At 62.0% G+C, this 26,542-nt stretch overlaps 3 long non-coding RNA genes across 3 annotated transcripts; 1 reads left to right on the top strand and 2 right to left on the bottom strand.

Moving 5' to 3' along the window:
- Window positions 1–11,418: 11,418 nt before the first annotated feature.
- LOC122213066 lies at window positions 11,419–12,635 on the bottom strand. The gene is made up of 3 exons (XR_006199435.1): window positions 12,562–12,635; window positions 11,881–12,031; window positions 11,419–11,578 (listed from the first exon to the last, which is right to left on the bottom strand). It is a non-coding gene; the product is annotated as an uncharacterized LOC122213066 (long non-coding RNA).
- Window positions 12,636–12,787: 152 nt separating this feature from the next.
- Window positions 12,788–15,383, top strand: LOC122213064. Its single transcript, XR_006199433.1, has 3 exons — window positions 12,788–12,950; window positions 14,481–15,118; window positions 15,275–15,383. It is a non-coding gene; the product is annotated as an uncharacterized LOC122213064 (long non-coding RNA).
- Window positions 15,384–19,798: 4,415 nt separating this feature from the next.
- On the bottom strand, window positions 19,799–26,041 carry LOC122213065. The gene is made up of 4 exons (XR_006199434.1): window positions 25,746–26,041; window positions 20,391–20,604; window positions 20,040–20,313; window positions 19,799–19,924 (listed from the first exon to the last, which is right to left on the bottom strand). It is a non-coding gene; the product is annotated as an uncharacterized LOC122213065 (long non-coding RNA).
- Window positions 26,042–26,542: the final 501 nt, after the last annotated feature.

Genomic DNA, 26,542 nt, shown 5'->3' with positions numbered 1-26,542 from the left:
TATGCTCACAGGTGCACGGGGGGCAGGACTTCCTGGGATGACAAATATCCGGAATCTAGAGACCGATCGATCCCTTTGCTTTAAAACCCATCTGAAGCAGGTGACACTGAGCACCACCCAGGGATGCCTCTCCAGGGGCTCCAGTCCCAAAGCCTCCCTGAGGATCCAGGGCCGGCCGCCCGCCCGGCCATGGGGTTTTCCTGAGAGGGGTCCTGCCCCTCGGGTGCAGACCATCCCCACGGCCGATGGCACCCAGCCCGAGACCCGGCCAAAGGTCAGGCCCACTCCCCCGTCTGCAGAGGGACACCTGTGAGCACCCTGCTTCTGTGGAGCCCGAGGCTAGAGAGACAGAGCCTGTGGCCCCGCAAGGCCCAGCCGTCCCCTTGCAAACAGCCCAGCTCCCGGTTCAGATCTGAACCACCCTCTCGTGTCTCTGTCACGTCCTGACACAATTATAATCATAGCACAGGAATGACTTGATTGATCAGGTCTCTGGAAACAGCTCTCCCTTCCTCGGGCGCTGTTTGGTCAGCCCCCAGGCCCCAAACCGGCTTCTTGGTGAACGTGGCCACGATCCTGAGGCTTGCTTTCCTTGCCCTCCCGCGCACCACACGAGGGCACACGGCCATCGCCATCTACTTGTGGAGGGCTCCGGGGCAAGGCCACAGCCTCTGTGTCCTCCCCGCAGCCCCTCTGTGCCCACATCCAGGTTGGGGCAGGGGAGCTGCTGAGCGGCACCTTCCCGCAGCATCCACAGGGGCCCAGCCACACCCCCGGCCCCGCATTCAGCCCGTGATGCTCACCCTCTCTGCCTCAGCTTCCCCGTCTGTAAAATGGGCTCCACACTCGACTTTGGGGCGAGAACCACACAGAGGCCCGGGTCGGGTGGATGCCAGCCCCACTGTACCCAGCCGTTTCTCATCCAGCGTCGTGGCTGACGGCCCTGCGCTCTGCGGAAGGCCCCTGTCAACGACACTCGGGATCCACCCAGGTTCTGAGCAAGTTAAGAAATCCACCAAAGGAGGCAGGACGCCTGGGTGGCTCAGCTGGTTAGGCGCCAACTTCCGCTCCGGTCAGGATCTCACTGTTCCTGAGCTGTTCCAGACCCACGTAGGGCTCCGCGCTGACAGCTCAGAGCCGGCTTCAGATTCTGTGTCTCCCTCTCTCTCTCTCTCTCTGCCCCTCCCCTGCTCACACTGTCTCTCTTTCTCTTTCTCTGTCTCTCCAAAGTAAAATAAACATAAAAAATTAAAAGAAGAAGAAGAAAAGAAATCAATCAAAGGCAAAGGCGGGAGCCAAAATTTGGCCTCGAAGGAGGATGGGGCTCGGGCGGGATACTGAGCTCCAGGGGCCCCGCCCACCACTCCGTACCCCGCCCGCCGCACCGCGAAGACCCCGCCCACCACTCCGTAAGGCCCCGCCTACCGCGCCTCCCCGGCCGGCCACGCCCACCACGCCTTCGGCCTCGCCCACCACGCCTCCCGCCTCGCCCGCCACGCCTCCCGCCTCGCCCCGGTCGCGCGGTCCTCTGAGACCCTCCGCCCGCCTCGACTTGGGTTTATCGACTCCGCAGACTGCTCACTCCTGCCTCCGTGTGCCTCGCACGTTCTCCTTTTCTCTCCCCTTTTCTTCTCCAACCGGAAAGGTCAGACCCTGAGCAGTCAGCCCGCCAGGCTCGCCGATAAAACCCGGCGCGGAGCTCTGGCCGCCCCCCGCCCCCACCCCAGCAGGCTCCCCAGGCTCGGGGCGCCCACCCGGCACCGGCCGTGACCGCCCGTGACCGCCCGGGTGGAGCACCGCAGAGCGTGCGCTGTCGGGGCCAGGGGGCTCCCTCACAGACGGGGACGGGGACGCCCCAGCGGGCTGTGGTCGCTTCCGGGAGGAACCCGAAGAGAGCAACGGGGTTCACCCAGAGGCAGGGGCTGCTGACGGCGCGGCTCCGCCCCGCAGGGGCCGGAGAGGGGGGCGCGCACCCTCTGCCCTGCGTGCTCGACCCCGACACCGGGACAGGCCGAGGGAGGGGTCGGCGGGGGGGGGGGGGGGTTGTGAGCGGTCAAGGCCACCTTTCCACGAAGGCCCTGAGGACGGGGCTCCGCACCCACCGCACCCCGCGTAGACCCACATCCCCCCACATGCCACACACCCCCACGTACACACCCTGCGTAGACCCACACACCCCACGCGCACACACAGACACCCCCACACGCACCCCATATAGACCCACACCCCCCACATGCCACACACCCCCACGTACACACCCTGCATAGACCCGCACACCCCACGCACACACCCACACGCACACAGACACCCCCACACGTACCCCACATAGACCCACACCCCCCACATGCCACGCACCCCCACGTACACACCCTGCATAGACCCGCACACCCCACGCACACACCCACGCGCACCCAGAGACACCCCCACACGCACCCCACATAGACCCACACCCCCCACATGCCACACACCCCCACGTACACACCCTGCGTAGACCCGCACACCCCACGCACACACCCACGCGCACACAGAGACACCCCCACACGCACCCCGCACCCCGCATAGACCCACACACACCCCACACCCGGCACCCACATCCCATACACCCCCACACTGACACACACCCCACACAGGGCACGCGTGATGGCACCGTCGTCCCTGCCAGGCGGGTCACCTCAGCCAGCGGGGCCCAGCAGCTCTGGTGCCGCCCCAGTCTTGCCTTGGAGGCCCCCACGGCGGCTGACACCTCGCTCCACGGTGTTCCTGTAACTACCTCTCCTAAGTTCAAAGGTGCGTTATTATCGGAAAACACGATCACGGAGAAACCATGAAAATCTCAGGAGTACTGAGCAAGGAACCAGGTTGTTTTGATAAAACCCCGAATTCCGAGATCAGGATCACACGGGACGCGGTGGAAGGCACGGGAGCCCTGGCCCCTCCGTGGCTCCAGGGGTTCAGCAACCAGGTCCCGGGTGTGGGACGGGAGGGGACGCAGGGTGCCGGGTGCCTGGCCTGCCGTGAGCCTGTTCTGCAGGCTGCCAGAGGGGCCGAGACCCCCCCGCCCCCACCCCAGGGGCTCCCAGGACCAGGGAGGGGGGAGGAGGGTAGGGAGGACGGCGCGGAAGGTGGGAGGGGGGTGGGCACAGCGGGGCAGCAGACAAGGAGGGTGCCTGTGCGCATCCGCGCGTCTGTGTGTGTGCGTGCACGTGTGCGCTCAGGTGCGTGCATGTGAGAGGGCAGCAGGAGAGGCGGGGCAGAGAGGTCCCCTCCCAGGCCCTGGGGCGGGCAGGGCGGGAGGGTGGAGGTGCCAGCTCTTTCCCTGACCGGCGTGGGAACACCGCCTCGCAGAGCCGAGCGCAGTGAGGGTCGGAGGAGGTGGGATTGGCCCCGGCGCTCTGTACCCCCAGACGGTGCTCAGAGGGAGCCCAGCCTCGGTGCTAGCTGTGCCCGGAGAGGACGTGCCCATCGTGTTCAAAGTCTCAGGACCCCCGGAGGAGGAGGCGTCTGAGGCCAGGGCACTTGGGGCATCAGGATCTCTCTACTCACAGCAGCTGCTAACCCTGCAGCGTCCTGCATGGGGCCCACAAGGCCAGGGCTGGATTTCAGCCCCAACTTGTCCCTTCAACCAGAGGCCCTTGTGCGGTGTACGACACGTACAACTGGACTCAAGTGGGAAGAACAGAGGGTCCCGGGCCTGAATATGAGGCTGAACAGCCCTGAATAGGCACGAGGATGTGGCCGGGCGGTGCGGGCACCAAGACTCACCGTCTGCCCAAGCTGGGGGCCACTGGGGGGCCCTGTCCAGCTGTAAGGCCGTGGGGAGGTTTGGGCTCAAGGCCTACTGGGTCAGGGTCTCCTTGGGGGGTGGGGGGGTGGGAATCTGGGTTAACAGGCCCCCCTGGGGGAGCGTGGGGGTCCACGACTCCAGGAGACACTTAACCTAGGGCTCCGCGAGCGCAGCCAGGAGGCTGTCCGGGCACAAGTCCTCCGCTCTGCTCTGCTCCTTCTCTGACGCCCTGCCCTGTGTTCCTCTTTGTGAAGCGCTTCAGATCCCGTCTTGCGACAAGATTAAAGGCAGAAATAACTGCTTTGAAGCACCGACCACGTCCACGGAGAACGTGGGCTCCAGGGACCATGTGACTCCCAGTGCCTGCTCCACCGTCCAAACGTGACTTCCTCACCCAGACTTTGCATCCAGTCCCGTCCCCAAACCCGAACCCATAGGGGCTGATAATCAGATGGTCAGCGTCGGACGGGTGTGGTTTGAGTCCTGGTTGCACAGCCCGCGGGAGCCACCCCGGGCCGTCCAGCCGGTCCCCTCCTCCGCAAGGCCTCCTGGACGGCAAACTCCCCCCACAAGCCACCCGCGTGCTCAGGGCCCCAAACGTCCGGAGGCCCTCCCCCCACCTTCCCCTTTCCGCAGGCTCACAGACGCTCCCACCCCCCCCCCCCCCCAGAGCCCAGCCCCCCACAAGTTCAAGCTGCCGCCTCTGGCCCGGGCTATCGCGCACGTCTTTCTCTGCTCCCCAGTCAGCAGCCAGGGCGGCCCCATTAAACCCTGTCACCTGTGCCCCGCCCTTTCTTTCCCAAACAAGCTCACCCCTGCAGCGGAGGTGGGCAAGGCGGATACGGCCTGCTGTGGGGGAGCCGCGGCGCCCAGAGCTGGAACTGGAGGGGACTGGGTGGGGCGTGCACAACTGGGGTGCGTGCTAGGTGCCTGTGGGGGAGGGGGGCCCAGGGAGGTGGGGCTGGAGCCTTGCAGGGGGGCGTCCAGCCAAGGGTGCGAGGGCTTGAGTGAACTTGTACGTGAGTCCCGCCCACTCCCCACGCTCCCCCCCTGCTGTGGGCCCCAGAACTACGGGGAAGCAAGGCCTCACCCCTGACCGTCCCTGCAGCCCCCCGCCTCTGTGCTCTGACCGGACAGCAATGTGACTCAGACACGAGGGTGGCCTGTCTCCCTCCGACATGGGTCACTTGAAGGACTTTACACGGATCCTTCTAAATTGGCACTGGTCACCATTAGACACACACACACACAGAAATCGTTGCTCTGTAAATACAACTAACAAAATTATATACATTTTTAAATCTTAATTTTGTTCTTGAGAAACGGCACAAAGATGTGATTTCTGTTTCCTCACGTTGAGGTACAGGTTCTCCGGACATGCGGACGTCTGTGGCCACGCTGGGGACTGCCTCTCACACACTAGGCTCGTAAGCACCTTCGTTAGGACGAGGCGGGCTCGTCCCTCATGGGGAGTAAATGCCCGGGACCTCGCTGGAGCCGCCCTCCCCTTCCCTTCCCTTCCCTCCTCCTCCCCCTCTCCCCCACCAAGCACCGTCATCGTCATAGGTTGGCATCCCCCGCTGTGTGAAAAACACCCCAGGCTCGGTGGCTTCAGGCAACCACCGGTCCGCTCTCATGATTCCGCGCTGGCTGGACTCAACCACGGGCGTAACGTGGGGTCCGTCGCGGGGCCGCAGCTGTACGGAGGCAAGGCCGGGACACGCGGGACGGGCTCGGCCTCCTGTCCAGTGCTGGCCGGGGACGGCGGGCCCGCGGGGACCCTGGCTGCGTGTCTCTGAGCCTCTCCCCTGCCCCACTAGCCTGAGCGGCTGTGCCCGCACATCCGGCTCCGGCAGACGGCCTTCCTAAAGGAGAGAAGAAAAGCCGGCCCTTCCCAGTAGTCCGGACCCGGCGGCCGAGCGTCCGTTCTGCCACGTTCTGCCACGTTCTGCCGAGGGCCCGTCGGCACCCGTCTCCCCGCACCTGTGCCTCCTCAGGGAGGGACCACGGGCTCACTGCACAGGGCAGCCGGCACTAGCCTCAGCAGAGGACGTGCGTGGGCCCCGGCTGGCGTGCGGGTGGCCCTCTGTGTGACCGTCCCCCCCCCCCCCCGGACTTCACGCCCGGGAAGGCCAGCTCACGGTTGTGTGGACCCCGGGCCCGCTGCCCCCCTGCGAGGAAGAGTCCAGGGACGTGTCTGCAGCCGGCGGGCAGCTGACGCGAGGAGAGAAGCAGAGAAGCAGGTGCGAGGTCACAGTGAGATGCCCCGGGGCCGGCACGTAGGGGGGCAGCCACCACTGGGAGCCCCTGGGCTGGTTTGGAAGCGGGCAGGGGTGTCATCCAGGGACCCAGCCTGCCGGAGACCAGGCGCCCCCGCCCCCCGCCTCCCGCCGCGGGTCCTGGGCTGTGAGGCGATGGGAACTTCGCTTCACCCCGGCCGACCGGACCACGGCACTTGGGGACACGGCAAGGACACTGCCTCTCAGTCTCGGGCTGGCCTGGCTCTGTCCTCCCAGGCCCCCCCCCACCCCCGGCACCTACCCTTCCTGCCTGATACCCCCACTTAGCATCAGGCCTGTCCCAGCCCCGATCCCGAGTCCTCCCGGGAGGCCCCTCCCCACAGGGGACAGCGAGGACGCCCGCCCCAAGCCCCAGCTCAACGGAGCCCGCTGTGGCTGTCGGGAGTCCCAGGACCTGGATCTTCCAATGCCACGATCGGAGCCCCTCAGAAGTGCTGCTGGGACGACCACTCAGGCCCACCCCCGCCACCCCCGGCGGGCACCCAGGACACAACACAGGCCTTCCAGGGGCAGCACCAAAGCTCGTGTGCCCGAAACTCAGCGGCCCCTCCTGGCAGTCCCTTTATGTAGAGCTTGAGTGATGCTGATGGTTCCCTCTCTGTCTCTCTGTCTGTCCGTCCCTCCTGTCTCTCTGTAGATCTCTGTCTCTGTATCTCTGCCTATGTCTGTCTCTCTGTCTCTGCATCTCTGCTTGTGTCTATCTCACAGTATCTCTGTCTCTCTGTCTCTGTCTCTGCCTGTCTCTGTCTGTCTGTCCCTGCTTCTGTATCTTTATCTCTGTCTCTTTTTCTGTCCCTGACTATGTGTCTTTGTCTCTGTCTCTGTTTCTGTTTCTCTATCTCTGTCTCTCTTTAACTCTCTTTGTCTCTCTGTCTCTCTGCCTGTTTCTGTCTCTGTCTCCCTATCTCTATCTCTCTTTAACTGTCTCTCCTTGTCTCTGTCCCTCTGTCTCTGTCTCTCTGTCTTTCTTTGTCTCTGTCTCTGTCTCTCTTTACCTGTCTCCCACACACACGTTCCTTGCTTTCCCCTAGGAAGTTACAGCCCATCTCATGCCTTCGGGACCCCCAGCCTCCACCCTGCGGGGCGCCCCAGCCCTGAAAGGCCCAGAGACGCAGTGACTCCCACGCGGGGAGGTGGTCTGTCCAGCAGAGTCACTCGGGAGCAAGTTCTCTTTTTATGTGGAAGCGGGAGGGTGAACTTTCGGGTTGGGAGCCAAAGCTGCCTTGCGTAAGCGCTCGATTTAGAACCGTTTGCTGAAATTAAGCCTTTGTTCACCGGACGTTTTTAGACTGAGTAATGTTCAACTCCTGCCAGATGATAAGTCATCTGTTTTATTAGGGAAAAAAAAAAAAAAACGTCATATTTGTGCAGGGGTTTAATCAGACTTCGCCGCCGCGTCACCGGCTCTCGTGTGTGTGGACGCAGCCGCCACGCCCGCCCCCTGGACCCCCCGGGCCCCTCACAGCCCGTGGAGGCGCCTGCAGGGGTGGGCCGTGAGGGGCCCGGGCTCTACCCCCGGAGCACACAGCCGCCGTGTGGACGACAGCCCCGGGCCAGGCAGCCGTGTGGACGACAGCCCCGACTTCAGCCCCGAGACGGGTGGGGGAGGAGCACGGAGCCAACAGTCGTGAGCGCTCACCCGCCCTCTGCTCGTCACGCGCAAGTTCGCTGAACCCTCGCGACTGTCCCCCAGGGCAGGTGTGGTTATTACCGACCCGCTACCGAGCGGGACACTGAGGCACAGAGGGATGGGCCTGGCCAAGATCACACGGCCATTTGCTGCGGACAGGTGTCCGGGCCACCCGCTCCAAACACCCGCCTACTCCCAGGCGGCCCGACAGGAGGCGCTGGACGAAAGATAAGTCCCAGGACCGGAAGGGCACATGGGGCCCCGACCCGGGAGTGAGGTTGGATGCGACCTCCCAGAGGAGGTTACGGCCCGGCCCGGGGCGCCGCGCTCTGCCGCCCCCGATGCAGAGGTCGCCGTGGAAGGCCACCAGGGTCACCGCCTGCCCTAACGCACAAGCCGGACGCGGCCGGCCCGGGCAGACGTGCCTAGCGGCCTCAACCGACAAGAGGCCAGCAGAATGTCCCTGGTGCGTCAGCCCGGGGGAGCTGCCTGGCCACGGGGACCCCTGCCTGCCCTCTCCCTCCGCCTCCGCCCGCCTGGGAGCCCCCGTAGGGCGCCGCGCCGGCCGGGCCCTGGCCTCTCTCACTACCGGGCGCCTCCAGGTGAGCCCGGCCCGGCCTCCAGGATTCCAGCCGGCGCTGGACGTCGCGGAAGGACACGCTGTCCCCACGGCGTCCCCCCCCCCCCCCCCCCCCGCAGGGACCGTGCAGCCACCACCCTATCACGATCGTTGTGGAGTCTGGCACGTGTGGCCGATTCGTCCTGAGCTACTGAGCCTGCACGTCCACGGCCGGGGTCGCACCTTCACGGGACAGGAGTCCCAGAGGAGGAGGAGAGGGAGAACGGGGCAAAAATACTCGAACAAGTAACACTCAAAAAAGTCCCGAGTTCAACGAAAGACCTGATTGTATAGTTTGAAGAAACCCGACAAGCCCCGAACAGAAAAAATATGAAGAAAAACGTGGCTCGGTGTATGACAAACTGCCAGAAAATCTCGACCACATCTAGTGAAAAGAACCCGCTGTATAGAGGGACACAACAACCTCGAACTGCTCCTCTGCCGTGGCCCTGGCCAACCTGTTGGGAGACCCAGGGGAGCTCGCTCGCCTCTAGGGCCAGGCCTGGGACAGCTTACAGGGCCTCTGCCACTTTCTAGAAGCCAGAGGCCAGTCACGGCCCAGCCAAACTCCAGGCGAGGCAGGAGGCCTCGCTAGTCCCGCGTGGTGAGCTCAGCTGAAAGGAGACTCCTCTCTCCCCGCCTCTTGTGATCTGACCTTGGTGCTTCAGGAAAGCGCCCATCTAGACGGTTTCTTGCCACTTACTTTTTCTTTTCCTCTTTGAAAATTAAAAACTTGATAGTTGCTGAGAAACCAAAGAATGAAGTTCATGATATATTTATACAAAACAAAGTTAAGGCATAAATCTCAAAGTGCAACCAGAGATATTGAACCAGCACCCTTCACCTCGAAAGCCCCTGAAGGGTTCAGACTTCCCCTCAGAACCGCCACGGCTTTCGCCCCACAAACCCTGCAATCGAACATCCTTCGTTTTCACCAGCGGGACTCCAAATCATTTCTAAAGATCTTAATCTGTGCCATTGTATTCTGTTTTGTCTAATTGCTATTTCAGCAGTACTCTTTTCTATTCTACTGCTAAAGGTTTTTGCAAGCCGGCCTGGGAATCTCAACACCATTGACGACTCTTCGTGCAAAATACATTCTAAATTTCAAATAGCGCTTCCTACCTGGGAATAAGGCACCATCTACATTTTTTAAATTTTTACTCAAATTATTTAAACTAAATAAATTCAAATTCAAGCTATTTAAACTAACACAGAAACACAAAACACACAGTTTGTCCGTTTCTCTAACCCCCACCCCCTGCCTCTTACAGCCACAAATCTGTTCTCTGTATCTGTGAGCTTGGTTTTTGTGGGACGGTTTTGATTCCATGTGTAGGAGAGATCACACAGTATTTGTTTCTCTGACGTATTTCACTGAGCATAATGCCCTCAAGGTGTCTCCATGTTGCAAATGGCAAGATTCCATTCTTTATATGGCTAATAGATCGTCCTATATATATCCTCATCCATCAGTGGACACTGAGATCGTTTCCATATCTCGGCTGCTGTGAATAATGTTGCAGTGAACGTGGCAGTGCGGATATCTCAAGATACTGATTTCAAAAAAAATTTAATGTTTATTTTTGAGAGAGAGAGAGCAAGAACGCAAGTGGGGGAGGAGCTGAGAGAGAGGGAGACAGAGAATCCGAAGCAGGCTCCAAGCTCCGAGCTGTCGGCACAGAGCCTGACGTGGGGCTCAAACCCACGAACCGTGAGATCACGACCTGAGCCGAAGTCGGATGCTTAACCGACTGAGCCACCCAGGCGCCCCTCTCATGGGTTTTTCTATAGGGCCTTCAGAGTCCTCTCCATAGGGCATCACGACATCTGCAAATAGTGACAGTCTTACCCTGCCTTTCCATTTCAGTGCCCTTCTCTTTCTTGCCCAATGGTTCCAGAAGGACCTCCAGTTGACTAGAAGTGGTGAGTCTGGGTGTCTTGGCCTTGTTTCCGATCCTAGAGGACAGCTTTCAGCTTCTCACCGTCGAAGATGATGCTAGCTGTGGGGTGTCATATACGGCCTTTATTAGGGTGAGATATGTTCCCTCCATACCTGCTTCCTTGAGACTTCTTTCACAAATGGATGTTGAATTTTATCAGATGCTTTTTCTGCATCTGCAGGTGTTCTCGTGATTTCTATCCTTCACCTGGTCAACGCGGTGAATCCCGTTGGTGGCTGCGTGGCTGTCGAGCCATCCTTGCATCCCTGGAATAAACCCTGCTCAGCTGCAGTGAGTGGTCGTGTTGACTGTTGAATCTGGTTTGCTAATCTCTTGCTGAGGATTTTTGCCTCTGTGTTCACAAGGATATAGCCCTGGAAGCACCGTCTGCGTTTTAATCCTTTGGAAATGCACACTCCATGAATGGCAGACGTAAGAGCTCGCAATTACCCAAAATGCCCGTTTAACCAAAGACGCCCACTCCCCAACCATCTCAGTGGGAGCTACTGTTGCAAAGGGATCGATCCCCCGGAAGGCTCAGGGATGTGCTTCCAGCAACCACGGCACAGTGGTGGTTTAGGACATGCCTCTAATCCCCCGACCATCCCATGCAGGGTCAGCCCCTTCTCGAGTCATGGCTTGGCAGCGAAGCACATCAGTTAACAAATGGACGAAATACGTGGAATCTCTGATCATCTGTAAGGCGCCGGACCGACGTGAGGGCTGTTAATAATGAGAACAAACATGCCGCTGTTCCTGTAGGTCAGCCCTGAACGCACGGCGATCCACGCGCCAATTCTCCAGAGCAGGACGAAGGTGTGGCGGCTTGAAATGGAACGCAAGGTGTAGCGTTGCCGGGTGCCCTCCAGTCACCTCAGCAAACAGCCGGCCTCCACGTGGCTTACAAAAGACGGACCCCAGGAGATGGGAGAAGTGGAAGAGTGGCTTCCCCGGCGGGAACGTCCGTCTATCACTGTCTACACCATTTCCCGCATCCTGATCCTGAGGGTCAGTGTGCGGAGCGATTGCGCTCGAGCTGGCTCTGCTGCTGTCACCTTCTCGTCACCTTCAAGTGACAGTCGGCTGGAGGGACGCGCCAGGAGCAGCCCCGCAGAGCACTGGACGCAGGGCAGGGCGCCCGGTGCAGAGGTGAGTCGGGGAGGGGGAGGAAATGGGGATGAGCCGGCAGGGGGGAGGCAGCAAATGGGGCTGAGAGAAAGCAGAAGTCTGCGGGTGCAGAGCAGGGCTCGGTGGAGACCCTCCCAGAGCCTCGTGGGGACAGGAGAGGCAGGTGGCCGGTATCTGTTGATGGAAAAGGATGATGAGGTGAGAGAATGTTAGCTCTGAGAGATGTTTCCCAGGCCGTGTACGCCCACCCCTCCCTCTGCCAACATGCGTGTGCACGCACATACACACACGCACACGCACACATGCACACGACTGTATACACATGGTGCACCTACCCGTGTACACACACCCACACATGCACACACACCTGTGCACAGATGAAAACGTCAGGACCCAAAGGGCTACGTGACTTTCCTAGGTGACATCTGGGAAAGGGGAGAAAATGTCACCTACAAATGTACTAGAATCCCGCCTACCTGAGCTGCACTCACGCTACACGCCTTGACCGAGGGCTTGTCACTTGGCCTCAGACCCCATTTCCCAAAGGGCAGCTCACTGGGTAGAGCGCTGGTCAGCCGGGCCTCGCTCGGACAGAAGGGCGCTCGGCAGTGAATCTCCAAGTGAACCCTGCGTGCAAGCAGCCAGTGCCAGGGGCCGGTCGGAACTAACGCCTCCCGGACACCAGCCCGCCTGGCTCGCTGCCCCCAGACCCCCCCCCCCCCTCCCCGGGCTCAGCAGGCACCATGCCGGCCACCAAACACACAAGGAGGCCCGTCCGGGACTGCGTGGTACTCGCCGGGGCTCCTGGCGCTCCCAGTTCACTCCCACTTTATGGATGAGAACATCGACCTTTTCCCGGGGTCACCGGGTAGCAAAGCCCCCACGGGGCTCCGGTGTGTCCCCGAGGAAGCTGGCCCAGCCGCGGGCCCCTCGCCGCCCGTGGCTGGAGTCTGGTTTCCCAGGCGCGCCTCTCACCCCGAAGGGAAGCTGGGGAGGCTGGCTGCGCTCCCTCGCGCCGTGGGGTTGGGCCGCACCCTCCGCGTCACAACCAGTCCCCTCTGTGCGCCCTGCCCGGTGCCCGGGGGCAGGTACTTGTATCCAGGTCTGTGCCCTTTCGGACTTTCTTTCGGACGGAACCGAGGGTGTGTTTCACTCACTCACTGCTCGAGGAGCGCGATCCCATTCGGGCCAGGGTCGGAACTCCGTGCCTTCGGGGGGCCCAACGCCTGTGCCCTCTACCGTCCCCGGAAATGGACATCTAAGGGTGACGTGTGTGCCGACGCCGCACGGGGATGCGCCCCCGTCGTGTCCGCCCCCTCGGGCGCCCCCGCGGGATTGTGACGGTCCTCTCCAGCCCAGCCCCCGTCATGGTCTCACTGCTGTGCCTCACACCTGGGGGCCGCCGAGCTGGGCGGGGGCGGCTTCTCCTCCAACCCGGGCAGGGGCTCCGGGGCGGTGCGTTTTCGGTGGGTGGCCGCCCACCTTTCCTAATCCCACGGGCTGAGATGCGTGCTGGCGCCCGGCTGTGGGTGTCCCCACGGCACAGGTAGCCGAGCAGGGACCCGCCCCCTGCGGTTTGCGTCGGCCGGGAGTGGGGCTGGGGGCGCAGGGGGCCAGGGGCGGGGGGGGGGGGGGGGGGGGGGGGGGGGGGGGGGGGGGGGGGGGGGGGGGGGGGGGGGGGGGGGCTGGGGCGGGAGGGGGAGAACGGGGGGAGAGGGGCGGGGCTGGGGGCGGGAGCAGGGGGCGGGGGCGCGGCCTAGGGCCGCACCTGTCTCAGGCGCGGGCAGGTGCGGAGGCGGCCCGCCGGGTGGGAGGGGTGGTCGGGCGGGGGGCGGAGGGGAGCTCCGGGCGCGGAGCCGCCAGCACGCCTGGGGCCGGGAGGACTGCCACCACCCCCCCCCCCCGCCCCGCGCCCGAGGGTGGGACCGGGAGGGGGCTCAGCCGTCCGCCCCCATTCACAAAGTCAGGCTCGCGGCACCCCGTCCCACCCGGCCCTGCGCCTGCGCGTTCCCGCCCGCGTGTCTCCCGCTCTGGGTCCGGAGCGCATGCGCGGCCGAGGGCGGGTCTTCCCCCTCCCTCCCAGCGCCCCGCGAAAGCTCTCACCTCCCCCACGTCAAAGAACAAAGAACGTCTAGAGCGCCGGGTCCCTGAGGAAGGCTGAGCTGTCAGGGCACCGACCTGCCCGCGTCTGCAGGTTCTCCTTCCATTTCTTCTTCCCCGTCCCCGAGCTGCAGCGATCCCCCCCCCCCCTCCCGCGCCCGGAATCCGCGCTGCGTCAGCCGGAGCCTCGCGGGGAGAAAGAAGGCTTTGGAGTCGGGCCGAGGGGCGACGGGGGGGGGTCCTTGATGGGGTCACCCAGAGACCGCTGCCACAGTAAAGCAATCTTGACTGGAGGGGGGGCGTCCTGGCAAAGAAGAAGCCCGGGAGTGCTGGCGTGCTCCTCGTGGGAACCGGTGGCGCGGCGCACCCGTGGGCTCTGTCTGCCCAGGGCCCCGCCTCCGGGCCACCCTGCCCCCAGGGCCCTTGTACGTGCCCTGACCCGCATCCCTTGGGTCTCTAGGGCGGCCCGGATAGATCTTCCTGCGCGTTTTCGTGGTTCCAGACGGCGAGGGTTGAACTCTTCCACTGTCCTGACAAGCGCTGCCTCCAGACGCGGGCTGGGGGTCCACCCTGGCTCCTGACGCTAGGGCTGGGGAGAAAGCGAGCTGCCTGTTATCCGGAAGTCAGAGTTCTGGGTGATTAAGGGTAAACAGGAAGCCCGCACCAGTGCCGGGGTCCCAGGAAGACCCCGAGGCCGCGGGCGGGCGGGCCTCACTCTTCACTCCTGTTCCTGGAGCCCAGTGGGGGGAGCACGTGGGGTTCCTTACCAGCGGCGGGGCTGACAGAAGGTTCACGAATAGCACTGTGGGGACGATGCAGACAAACCCACAGCACTACGACGGCACGTGAAATAACCAGCCGAAAATTAACAGGAAGCCCTGTGCAAACCAAGTGTTACCTTCGGAGGTGGCTTCAGTTGCTGAAGGTGTCCCCCCCCCCCCCCCCACGTTCCCCTTGCGGGCTCCCTGCATTTCAGGAGGGAAGCTGTCCCATCTCGGCGTCAGCCGCCAACCCCCACGCCCACGACGATGCCCAAGGACCGCGGCCTCCCCCAGACTCGCCTCACCTGCAGCTCTGCTGACTTTTCCACCTAAAACCCACGGCACCGAGCTCCACCTCCCAGAGCCCCGGGTTGGATAAAGGACATCGGGAGCCCACAGGAAGGCTCCCCGTCTGCCCGTCCGGCGGCCTCACGCGTGGCCTCCGCTCCAAATTCCCCCCTGACCTCCTCTGCCTCCTCCGGAGCCCCTCCCGGCCCGAATCCGCCTTCGCGCCCCCCCCCCCTCCCTCCCCGTGCACAACTCCGCCCAAGGGCCCTCGAGCAGTCACTTCAGCCACCCCGAGGAAACGCAGCCCAGGCCCGCACAGCTTGGCGGGTCGTCCTCCTCTGGAGGAGCCTTCCCCACGCTGGCTGCCCCCGCCACGCTGGACTCCGGCAGGCGGGGCCCACGCTGTCTGTGGCTCTTCCCACACGGCGGCATCCTCCCCGCACCCTGCAGGAACCCGGGCTGATCCTTCAAGACTCAGCCGGCACCGCCCGGGTCGCCGTCACCCGCGCAGACTCGTCACAGAGCCGCGTCCCCCTGCACACCGCGGGACCGAGACTGTTCGGTGGTGAGGTTACACGCCGGATGGGGGCACCTCGCAGCCTGGCACGTAGTAGGCGTCCGGGGAGAGTCTGAAGGCGGGGAGCCGCGTCCCTCCTGCCCTTCCGCCGGCACTCACGTCCACTGTCTTTAAAATTGTTATTTCTATCCTGCCTTGTTCCAGAAGGATCTGAGGCGACTTTGATCGAAACTTCACAAAGACTGATTTCCCGGGAGTCCTGGATTAGTTGAGAGCCAGAGGCTTAAAATTATACATTCACTCATTCAATCAATCGGCAAATATTTATTCAGCTCTGCGTGCTGGGAACAGGTTCAGTCCGCGCGGGCCACGAATTTGCACGTCGAAGTCCACGCGGGCCATGAACTTGCACGTCCAGCCCCACCCAGACCACCTCGGGGCCCCAGCTGTGCCTGTGGACCACAGGCCCCGGAAGTGAGCTCAAATGCTTACACGGGGTCCCAGGAGGAAGGTGGGGGCGGGGGAAGCCAGTATCCTGGGCTGAGAAGCCACCTTCCTCCCAGCCCCGCGTCACATCCCTGCTCCAACCCTGAGGACACTCTTCAAAGTTGCCGTTCCGTCCAGGTTGAAAACTCGAACGTGGGCCTCCAGGAGCGGTGTGGCGGCCCTGACCGCCACCCCACCCTGGCACCTGGGGTGAGGCAGTCGGCTTCTCCAGGACTCACACTTGTCACCGTAAACAGGAGGTTGGACTGGATGCCGCCAGAGAGCTTCCTGGCTCTGGAGTTCTGGAATCCTGTTGCCCCGGTTCACGCAAGAACACAGAGGAAAACCGTGCAGGGAAGGCAAGGGCATTTCCGAGCTTCTCATCTTAAAGAAAACCTCCAAAAGCAAAGGCTTGGGACACAGCCCTGTGAGCGCCTGGCCAGAGCACGCGAGGCCTCCGCGGGAGGCCCCAAGGACACTCACTGGCGGCTTTGCTCTTGGCGTTGCTGGCGGACGCGCACGGACACTCCCGTGAGACTGCGCAGTGGTTCACAGGGCCAGGCTGCCACGGGGCTGTGAGGAGAAACAAAGCAGGGGGACGAGTCTGGGGGCCGTGGGGGCAAGAAGGCCTCTCTGGGGAAGGGTCCAGGTGGCGACTGGAGACCGGGGAGAGCTTCCCAGCCCGAGGTGGGAATACGGGGCGGTCCCAGTGGGCCAGTGTGGGTGTCGGGGTGCGGGGCCGGGACGGCCGAGTGGCTGGTGGGGCGGGGTGGGTGCTGGGCCACGTGCCCGTGCAGAGCAGCCCTGACGGACAGAAACAGGGGAGTGAGGTCGGGGCGCCTCACACTGTGGGGCCCCCACGAGCGCAGCGAGCCTGGCCTCGGCCCCCGGAGCAGCCCGCGCTTCTCCTGCAGCCCGCCTTCTGCCCACGAGACGTCACCTCTGGCAGGTACCGGTGCTCAGGGCCCCTGGCCGTGGCCTTGACACACTTCCAGGGTTCTTCCCACCGTTGCCCCGGTGCCCTGGACTGGAGATTCAGCGTCTGCGTGTTGATCCTGAGCGGGGTGCTGGGGCGCGTCATTAAATGACAGATCGGGAGTCATCTTTTTTCTTAAAGAATATGCCGTTTTTATGAGGCCAGTGTTGGCTGGTGTGAGCACTGGGCTAAGACCACAAAGAAAGAAAACTGCAGAGAAATACCTCTTACAAATACGGAGGCACAAATTCTCAGCGAAACCCCGGCAGACTGACCGCAGCAGGATATACAGTAAGAATTATACCCCAGGACCAAGTGGGATTTATCCCAAGGATGGGCTGGAAACAGCGCATCAGATCCCGAGAAAGCTATTCTTTAATGTTAGATGCAAGCTTTTAACACGTTGAACGCACCACACCTGGCCCCGTGGGGTGACATCCGTGTCCGGGGCTGCCGGGGTGGCTACGAGAGCAGGGCGGGGAAACACAGACATGCCCCTCCCCACCTCGAGGTCTGGAGCGCGGCCCGAGATCGGCTGTCAGCCGGGCAGAGGCCCCCGGGGCCCTGGCAGAGGGTCCCTCCTTCCCTCCCCTGGCCTTTGTTGCCTGCTGCCGCCCTTGGTGTCACTCAGCTTGTGTACATGCTGCCCCAGCTTCTGCACCCGCCGTGACCTGGTGCCCCCGTGCGTCCCTGTGTGTCCCTGTCCCTCCTCCTCTAAGGGTGCCAGCCACTGGACTTCGGGCCTCAGCCAGGACAAGCTCACCTTAACTTGACGGCATCTGCAAAGGCCCTATTTCCAAATAAGGTCAATACACAGGCCTAGAGGTTAGGACTTAAACGTGTGTTTCGGGGCACATAATTCAACCCCCGAGAGGCTGCGAGAGTCGGCCTTTTCCAACGCATTTCACTGACTTCGCCTTCTTTGGCTGCAGAAGCGCGGCTGGGCAACTGTGTCACCTTGAAGGGCCCCGCTGACCCAATGGTTTATGTTCCTCACCGTTTCCTGTACTATTTGCTGTGTTTCAATCGATTTATTTTATATTTAAGTTTTCTGGGCTTGGGGGTGTTTTTGCTTCAGGTTTTCATTCTATAAGCACAGAGCATTACACAAGCTCTGTTTGTGAGCTACCAAAGAGAACTTCTACCGGGGAATGTGCCCCGGGCTGGACGGTTTAAGGGGTCCGCACCCTCCCAACGTGCAGGGAAGCCCGCGGCCCCCACGCCACGGCCGCAGCTCCCCGGGCCCACCCTTGACTTGCAGAAAACCAGGAAGAACGGGGACAGCCCCCCACCCTGGCCGGCCAACCCCAAACCCTGCAAAGCCTCTGAGTTCCTCCACTCAAGGAGGGTCTTCACGCGGAGCGGGCCCCTCCCCCACCTCGCGCCCCACGTCTCGTGGCCTTTATTTGCTTGCACACCTGCCGTCCTCGAGGATGGAAGGCCGCCTGACTCAGTCATCCCTGCCTGATTCATTACCGCCTGGCTCGGCCATCCCTGCTCCAAACAGCCGCGGAGATGCCCTGGCGAGCAGCTCACGCGGGGCTCTCCTCTACCGCGACGTGCAGACCCCCACCCGCCGTGCTTGTCCAGAACCCAGGTGCAGCCCCCACCCCTCCCGGTGTCCGTGTTGCCCCTGGGGGGCCTCGGGCTGCCCTCAGCCTCAAAACGGGCCACGCTGAACCCCGTGAACTCCATCCTTTCTCTTGGGCCCGAGGGCTCCCTGACGGGGGTCCAGAATGCTGCCCCCGCTGGTCAGGCCCTGTGAGCAGCCTGGATGTAGGTGCTCCCAAAAGGCCAGACTGGCCCACGGGCGAGCGGAGACCCCCAGCCATCCAGAGCTGGTGCCCCTGCTGGAAGGGACTGGATGGGGGGGAACGCACCCGCCCAATGCCGCCCCATGCAGGCAGGAAGTGTCACCCCCTGACTCGGCCAAGGCACACAGGGCCTGTAGCAGAAGGTTTAAAGGTCGTTAGCATTTGTCAGTAAAAAGCAATAGGTATTTCTACGCAGCGGCATCTGGATGAGCAAGAGATCACTCTTCAATCACCACGAAACCTCTGCTCATTACACACCATCATTTTCGGTTATTAACAGGCAGCCGCTAGCCACTGACATTTTGCACGTTTCCTCCAGGATGCGTCGGGGACACTTCTGGCACTCAGTTTGTCATTTTCATCAGTGTCTTTCGCCAATTGACCGGCCCGGCCCCAAAACCTCACACTGTCACTCATCATAAGTGAATTTATCCACATGTACGTAATCAGAATACACATGAGAGTTCTGACTGTTTGCATACGAAATTACTTCATTCTCCACGCTTCAGAAAAATTCAGTTTTGCATAATAAATGATGATAAGGTCCAGTTGACAATTACATAGGTGGGAATTGTACGAGGAGACGCCTGGAATTTCAATGGGCTGGGAGTGTGTCTGCAGGTTGCTCGAGCAATCAGCCGCGAGGCCGGTCCCCCGATGCCGGGGGGCGAGCGCCGGGCTCCCAGCCCCCATCGGAGCCCGCCTCGCCCACACCGCAGGCCGGCACGTCTCCTGTTTGTGCCTCCTCCTGCGACACATCCTCCAACCGGCTTAGATGCACAGTCAGGCGAATATTAAAATTAATTAGGCTACTATTGTAACGCGGAGAAACAGCAGCTTTCTGGAGAAAATCCTCCAGGGACGCACCCCCCACAAACAAGCGTCTGGACCGGCCTTGCTCTGCAAGGAACACGGCCCAGGACCCTCTGAGTGACTCGGGTGTGCACTCGTGACGCCAAAGACGAAACGAGAGCAGGGGCGCTCGGGGGCTCAGTCGGTTAAGCCTCCGACTCCTGGCTTCCACACAGCTCGTGATCCCGCGGTTTGCGCGTTCGAGCCCCGCGTCTGGCTCCGTGCTGACCGCGTGCAGTCTGCTTGGGATTCGCTCTCTGCCCCTCTTTCACGCACGCTCTGTCTCTCTCAAAACCAACAAATAAACCTAGAAATTTTTTAAATAGATAGATAAGGTTTAAAAAGAAAAAAGAAGAAATGAGAACAAAGTGCGTTCTGGGTTTTCCAAGGACCGCCAGTCTCCGTGACTCACGAAGGGGCTCTGTCTGCTCCAGAGACAAATGTGCTTTTATGTCTGATTACACTGGTCTAGGGACAGCATTGTCACTTGGTTCATTAATCAGCTGCGTCTCTCATGTTCTAACCTACTTATTGCATCCGGCGGAGGGCCCGCAAAAGTCACCGTCCCCCCCCCCCCCCCCCCCCCCCGTGTACCTCCTTCCCGACGTCACGCCCACAATCGCGGAAGGTCCGCGGCGGCCAGAGGTCCTGACACTGACCACCGACCTGCCTCGCTCCCTGAATCACAGCCGCTTCGGCCGCTGGGGTGACCACGGACCCCCCCACCTGGGAAAACCAGGAAAACCGTCTCCATTTGTGGTTAAAAAACAAATCCACACGCTTTGACATAATCCCAAACACCTCTTCCCTTTGTCTGCAAAACGGACTCGTACGTTCTCACCTAAAAAACTGTATTTTCTCCACAGACGCGTCTGCGTGTTGCAGCCCCTGGAGGCGTGAGTCTCTCAGATGCCGTGGCGGTGAGGCGTGGGGTGTCTGCACGCTGCAGGGCCCGCCACCCCCCCTGCGGTCACAGGGGCTCCCCCGGGTCCGGCGCAGCTGCTACGCTCTGGGCATCCGTGTTCGAGGCCTCATCTCACTGGATCTGCCAATGATCCCACGTCGAGTGACAGTCGCTGTCATTCCCCCCTGACAGCAGTGAGGGAAAGAAAAATCTGGAAGGAACAACGCGTGCCTGGCCCCCGACGGGTGGGGTGGCCCCGTGTGATCCCGCCCACGACACTGTCCTCACCTGCTCCCGCCTTCCGGGGGCTGCAGAGAATCCTGCCCGCGTAGGCTTCAGGGTTACGTGGGGGAAAGCTGGCTCGCCCCCTGCGTTCCCACAGGCACGTGCAGAGAGAAATGTCACCAGATTCGCCGGATCGGAAATCTGCCGGGAGACTGGGGAGGAAGCCTCTGCCTTCAGAATTTGGCCGCAGCCAGATAGGAAAACGCTGCATTCGACCCTACGGAACGAGATGGAATTCAGCGGAAACGTGAATGACTCCAGAACCGGCTGGTTGATTCCGGGAATATGTGTGACAGAGACCTGTGCACCTGCACGGTGCCTCAAGCACTTGGGTGGGACTCAGTCTGGCCAGGACACATCTCCAGGGATGGTCACCTAGGGGCTCACGCGAGCAGCTGTCCCACCCTGTCCCCACACACCGGTGCAGAAACATTAAGCATCCCTTCCCTGGGTGGACCTGGCCCTGAAGCCTGGGTAGATCTCCTCCTCGCTCAGGGGACATGCTCCGTCCGGAAACGCCAGACCACAGAGACGCCCTCCCCGTGATGCCTTCCTTCCTTGTGACGTCCCCTCTGCGACGGCCCCCGGGACACCCTTGCACACAGCCTGGCGTCTGGGGCGGTGTCTCCAAGCAGAAGCCGCCACCCGGCTCCCCCAAGTGTTGCTGTGAAGGCCACCAGACCCTGCAGTGGCCACCGAGGACCCCTTTCCCTCAGCACCTGCCCCCACAGCCTCCAAACCCTCGACACTCAAGGTTGCCCGGGGTGAGTCCTGGGGAGACGTGGTGAACGGGACCACCAGACCCCCAGCCTGCACAGCTAAGGCACCGCACCGCCCTCCCCCACCCCTGCCGGAGACAAGCTCGGCCTCGGGAGGGAGGCCCCAGGAACAGCTGAGGGAAGGGGGGTGGCTTTGCTAAGAGGGAGCCGCCCCAGAAGCCTGCACAGGGAGTCGTGAGACCCGTGCCCTTCGGCTCGCACACCACGCGAGGTTGGCAGGCCCCCCTGCAAACCACTGACGCGGCACCAGGGACAGCGACAGACGTGGACGTCCCACAGCGGGCTGGCAGGTCCCCACCCTGGCCAGCAGGCTTCGCAGAGCCTGACCCGTAAAATCAGTGCTCATCCAAAGATGCCCAAGCTTTGGGGGGGTGGGGGGGGGAGAGAAGTACCTATTTATGTATTCAATCTGTTTAACAAAAACTTCATAGAAAATATTATCCAGACATTCAGAGAGTATTGCAGCCATGAAACGGAAGTAAGATGCTGTGTAAAACAAAAAGAGAGGGGCCCCTCGGTGGCTCAGTCGGTTGAGTGTCTGACTTCATCTCAGGTCATGATCTCAGCAGTTCGTGGGTTTGAGCCTCGGGTCTCAGAGCCTGGAGCCTGCTTCGGATTCCGTGCGTCTCGCTCGCTCTCTGCCCCTCCCCTGCTCGTGCGCTCTCTCTCTCTCTCTCTCTCAAAAATAGACATTTAAAAAATTAAAACAAAAAAAGAATATTCAAAGAATAAGAAGGAATTCTTGTGACAACAGTATAAAATTGTTGATCGAGTGGAAGAAAAAGCTGAGGAAACCTCGTCAAAAAGAAAACTAAGAGCTAAAACAGGACAAAAAGGTAAGAGAAGTATATTCAGCCGAGGGGGCCTCACAACTCGAAGTGAGGGGTCCAGAACAGAGAGCAGAGGAAGGGGCAGGAGGCTGTCAAGGTCACACGCCCGGAGGAAGGGCATGACCTCGTCCACCTGCACCAGCAGACGAGACGAGACGAGACGAGACGCGCGCTGGTGACCACAGGTCTCAAGCCACCGAGAAGCAAAGACTCCAGAAGGTCAGGAGGAGAGGCAGGGCGCTGGGAATCAGGACGACGGGGACACCTCTGCTGAAACCCAGGAAGCTGGAGCACGCGGGGAGTGGCCTCTGGGACTCGGGGGGAAGTCTTGTCCAACGCAAAACTATATCCGCGGGCAAATACGTCAAGGATGGAGAAAGAATGCACGTATTTTTAGACGGGCGCGTTCTCAAAACATTCGTCTCCCACACGTCCCCTCTCGGGAAACTACCACAGAATGTGCCACGTCAGGGCCAGGGAGCAGCCCCGACGGGAGGCCGTGGCTGTGGGCAGCGGGGTGAGGCTCTCCAGCTGAGCGGGGAAGGAAGCCCCCAGACGGCGCCCTCCACCCAGGGGCGCCTGCCAAGGTGGGAGGAGGACGCAACACGCCCGGGACACGTCAGCCGTGAGACGGAGGGTCGGACACCAGGACCAGGTGCGCATCCTGCGGGGAGGCGTGGGTCTGGAGAGCGTGGCCGCGTTAACAGCGTCCGGGAGGACGCGTCTCTAAAAGGACGGGGCCCTCACTGGTTCCAAGAAAAAACAAAATTCAATACAAGAAATGAAACCTAATTAAGATGCTGAGTGGCTCCAGTTCTGAGTGATATTTACAGTGTAATCCTGTAAGCGTTAAAAATTATAAGGGGGGCGCCCGGGGGGCTCAGTCAGTGAAGCGCCCAACTTTTGATTCCGGCTCGGGCCGTGATCTCACGGTTCGTGGGTTCGAGCCCCGTGGCCGGCTCCAAGCTGAATGTGGAGCCTGCTTGAGATTCTCTCTCTTTCTGCCCCTCTCCTCCTCTCGCACGCACACTCTCTCTCTCTAAAACAAAAATATTTTTTTTAATTTTAAGGAAAAAACTGAGTGGTATAGGTCAAGAACCACCTGGAGAGATTTTCAGGCTGCCGATGTTGGGGGGGGGGGGCCCTCCGGGGAGCAGGTGTGGGGGGGACCGAGGTCACATGGCCAGTCGGTCGCCCGGGCACGGTTGCTGCTGGGACGGCCACCTGTCAGGGGGACGCGGGTGCCACCACGGCCGCTCGCCAGCCCCTCAGGGAGCAGGTCTGCCCAGCGGGCACTTGCGTGGGGGTCATCCCGGCATCGAGTCCCAAAGGGAGGTGTGGAAAGCGGGAGTTGCCATTTCTGCGTCTCTGCCCCCACGCCTGTTGACCCAGGTTTAGCGGCTTCATTCAGGGAGACACGGAGGGGAACCTCGACGGATGTGACTTTCTCTGCTGACTTGGCCGCTGCTGAGGACTGGGTCTGGGTCTGGGCCGGCAAGCTAGCTTCGCACGGGAGCAGCGAGCCACCCTCTGGGGTCTCCTGTCCGCATCCTCGGCAGCTTGGGGCAGGGATGGGCGTGGCCGTGCTCCAGGTGGGGGTTGGTCCGGCCTGCAAACCCCCAGACTCGGCGGGTCAAGACTATCAAAACAGCCCCAGCGGGGCTCTCAGCGCGGCACGGACGTCTCCAGAAAGAGCATCGGTCGACTCGCGCGGACGCGTGTAAGTCACACTTAGCGACTTGGGGGTGGGGGGGAGCGGATTCCATCTCACTGCAAAGTCAAGGCCTGCAGCCGCTGTACAAAAACTGAATGTTCCGCAGTGACCGGAAGCGGAATGTTCTAAGCCCGGACAGAAACACCTGACTTACAGGCAGGACGAATACGCCCCTGACGTGCTGGTCAGGAAGGTCCCGGGCCAGCTGCACAAGCGTGGAGAGTCTGGGCGTGGGCACCGCTGTTTCCTCTTTCCCCGATGTCCCCTGATGTCCCCGCAGGCTCGGAGAGCCAGCTCTGGGTGACACGGTGCAGCCGCAACACCGTGCAAACGCCTTCCCCGGCTGCGTCCTGGCCAAGGGGACCGCAGGCCCGAAAACGCTCCGCGTGCCCGTCCTTGAGCCGCCCGAGTCCACCCCGGGGGCCTGACGTCTTACAAGCACACGTCCTGCTAACCAACAGCTGGGATCCGGGGCTCAGCCCCGGGGCAACACGGCCTGCGACCCGAAACCCACGCTCGCGAACAGACGCCCCGGGCCCCAGAGGGGGTCCCACGCGCCTGCCCCATGCCTCACGGGGCTGCACCTCTGCCCGTGCCAGCAAAACACGACCTCACGGGGAGAACTGGGCGTCCACGCGCCAGGGAGAGAGGCCTCGGGAGAAACCAGCCGCGAGACGCCTGCACCTGGGACCTCCCGCCTCCAGGACGGAGACAGATAAACTCTTGGTGGTGACGCCCCCTGAGGCATGTGTTCTGGGGGCCCGGGCCGACTGGAACGCGGGAGAGGCCATCGGGGGCCTCGACAGCCGCAGAGAAATGAGGCACCTCCCTCCCCTCGCACCCCTGCTCCCACCTGGTAGGGAGGGCCTCCCCCGGAAGTTTCTCTGCAGGAGAGTGAGCCCGGGCATGGGTGCCATGGGGCAGGCGGCCGGGTCGGGGAGAGGGGGCAGCCAGGCACCAAGGGCTCCTAGGCCCTCAAAATGTCATCAACCACGGGCTCCAGCAGCCCATGAGCCACAGCCTCTGCGTCCTCCCTGTCAGCCTGAGGCGAGGGAAGGCCCCCAGGTGCTCACCTGGGAAGGCAGGGCATTGTCTGGATTTGCCCAGGGGTATAGATGCTGGCCTGGGAAGCAGCTGTGGAAGGAAGGACGGAAGGAAGGAAGGAAGGAAGGAAGGAAGGAAGGAAGGAAGGAGAAGGAAGGAAGGAAGGAAGGAAGGAAGGAGGGAGGAAGAAAGAAGAAAGGGAGGGAGGAGGGAAGGGAGGAGAGAGAGGGAGGAAGGGAGGGAGGGAGGAGGGAAGGGAGGAGAGAGGAAGGGAGGAGGGGGGAAGGGAGGAGGGAAGAAGGGAGGAGGGAAGAAGGGAGGAAGCAGGCAGGGAGGGAGACGAAATCTGGGAGACCAAGACAGTCTGCTGAGAGGCCGCATTGCCCCCAGCCGGCACGGCTGCCCCAGTGCCCTTGCAGAGCAGGGGGATGAGGCGAGGGTCCTCCCCCCCGGAAGCCAGGGAGTCGAGCCGGCCTGGAGTGCAGCGGGCCGCAGGGTGCCGGCGGCGTAGGGAGAGGCTTGCACTGCACTTGGGCCCCCGCGCCACAGCCGGGAGCCACAGGCCTTCTTGCTCCGGGACGGAGAGAGGGGCCGCCTGCGAGCGTGGGCCCCGGGGGGGGGCGGGGCGCGGGGGGGGGGGGGGCAGCAGGGCCAGGGCTGCAGTGCTCGAGAGGACCGTCCCGCCAGGTGCTCGCGGCTCGGTCCTCCGTGGGCCCGCTGAGCCGCCCCGCTGCTCTGAGCGGAGTCCCCTGCCAGGCGGCTGGCGGGAGCCCCGGGACAGCACAAGCACAGCCCGGGGGCCGGCGCCCGCGCAGCACAGCGTCTGACGGTCTCTGGCACCTGCTGGTCCGGGCAGGACGGGCTCGGGCCGGGACCCCGCTGGCCCTGCCCCGGACCCACGGGGAGCCCACAGGGGACGGAGCCCGGCTCCCGCTTTGTGAGAGCCCTTCTGCCAAATGCCGACAAAGGGGTTTCAAACGATCAAACGTACGTTCAGATGTTCTGCTGAGCTGCGAATAGGGAGAGGGAGGCCCCGAGGTGGAGAGAGGGGCGGAGCCGCCAAGAACCGTGGCCACAGGAGCCGGGCTGCCCCTCCCCTCCCCCCGCACCGCCGTCTCCACACCCAGCCTGGCGACACCGGCTGTGGCGCGCGGGCCGCGGGCCCGTGGAACACGCGGGGGCCGCCTGTGAAGCCAGACAACCGCCTGGGCCCTCCCAAGTGCCACTGCCGCCGAAGACAGAAAGACGAAGTCTGAGGGACCGTTCTGGAAGGGAGAAACGCGAAGAGACATGATGGGTCTTTGGTTTTAAGCATTTAAATAGTTTTAAAATATTTTAAATCATTTATAATAATTCCTAAGGGGCGCCCCCCCCGGGTGGCCCCGTCCGTTAAGCGTCCGACTCCCCGTTCCAGCTCAGGTCACGATGTCACGGCGTCGTGGGACCGAGCCCCGTGGCAGGCTCTGTGCTGACAGTGTGGACCTGCTTGGTCAACAACTCTCTCCCTCTCTTTCTGCCCCGCCCCCGCTCGCACTGCCTTTTCGCTCTCAAAACAAATAAGCTTAAAAAATAATTTTAAATAATAATTCCTACACAGGCAATTATTGAGATGACGGCAAAACTGAAAATGGCCGCGCGGCAAATAACAGTACCGTACGATTTGACATTTCCTACCCGTGACTTTCTTGCCGCGGTTTATGGCGGCGCCTTCGTTCTCGGGATCCACGATACTGACGAGCCCCATCAGTGTGCATCTCCCTCTCAGACGGCTGAGCCGGTAAAAACCAC

This window comes from Panthera leo, chromosome A2, assembly GCF_018350215.1.
Source record: "Panthera leo isolate Ple1 chromosome A2, P.leo_Ple1_pat1.1, whole genome shotgun sequence".
Taxonomy (NCBI): Eukaryota; Metazoa; Chordata; class Mammalia; order Carnivora; family Felidae; genus Panthera; species Panthera leo.
Note: the sequence above shows the minus strand (reverse complement) of the source record. Positions and strands in the feature narration are given on the sequence as shown.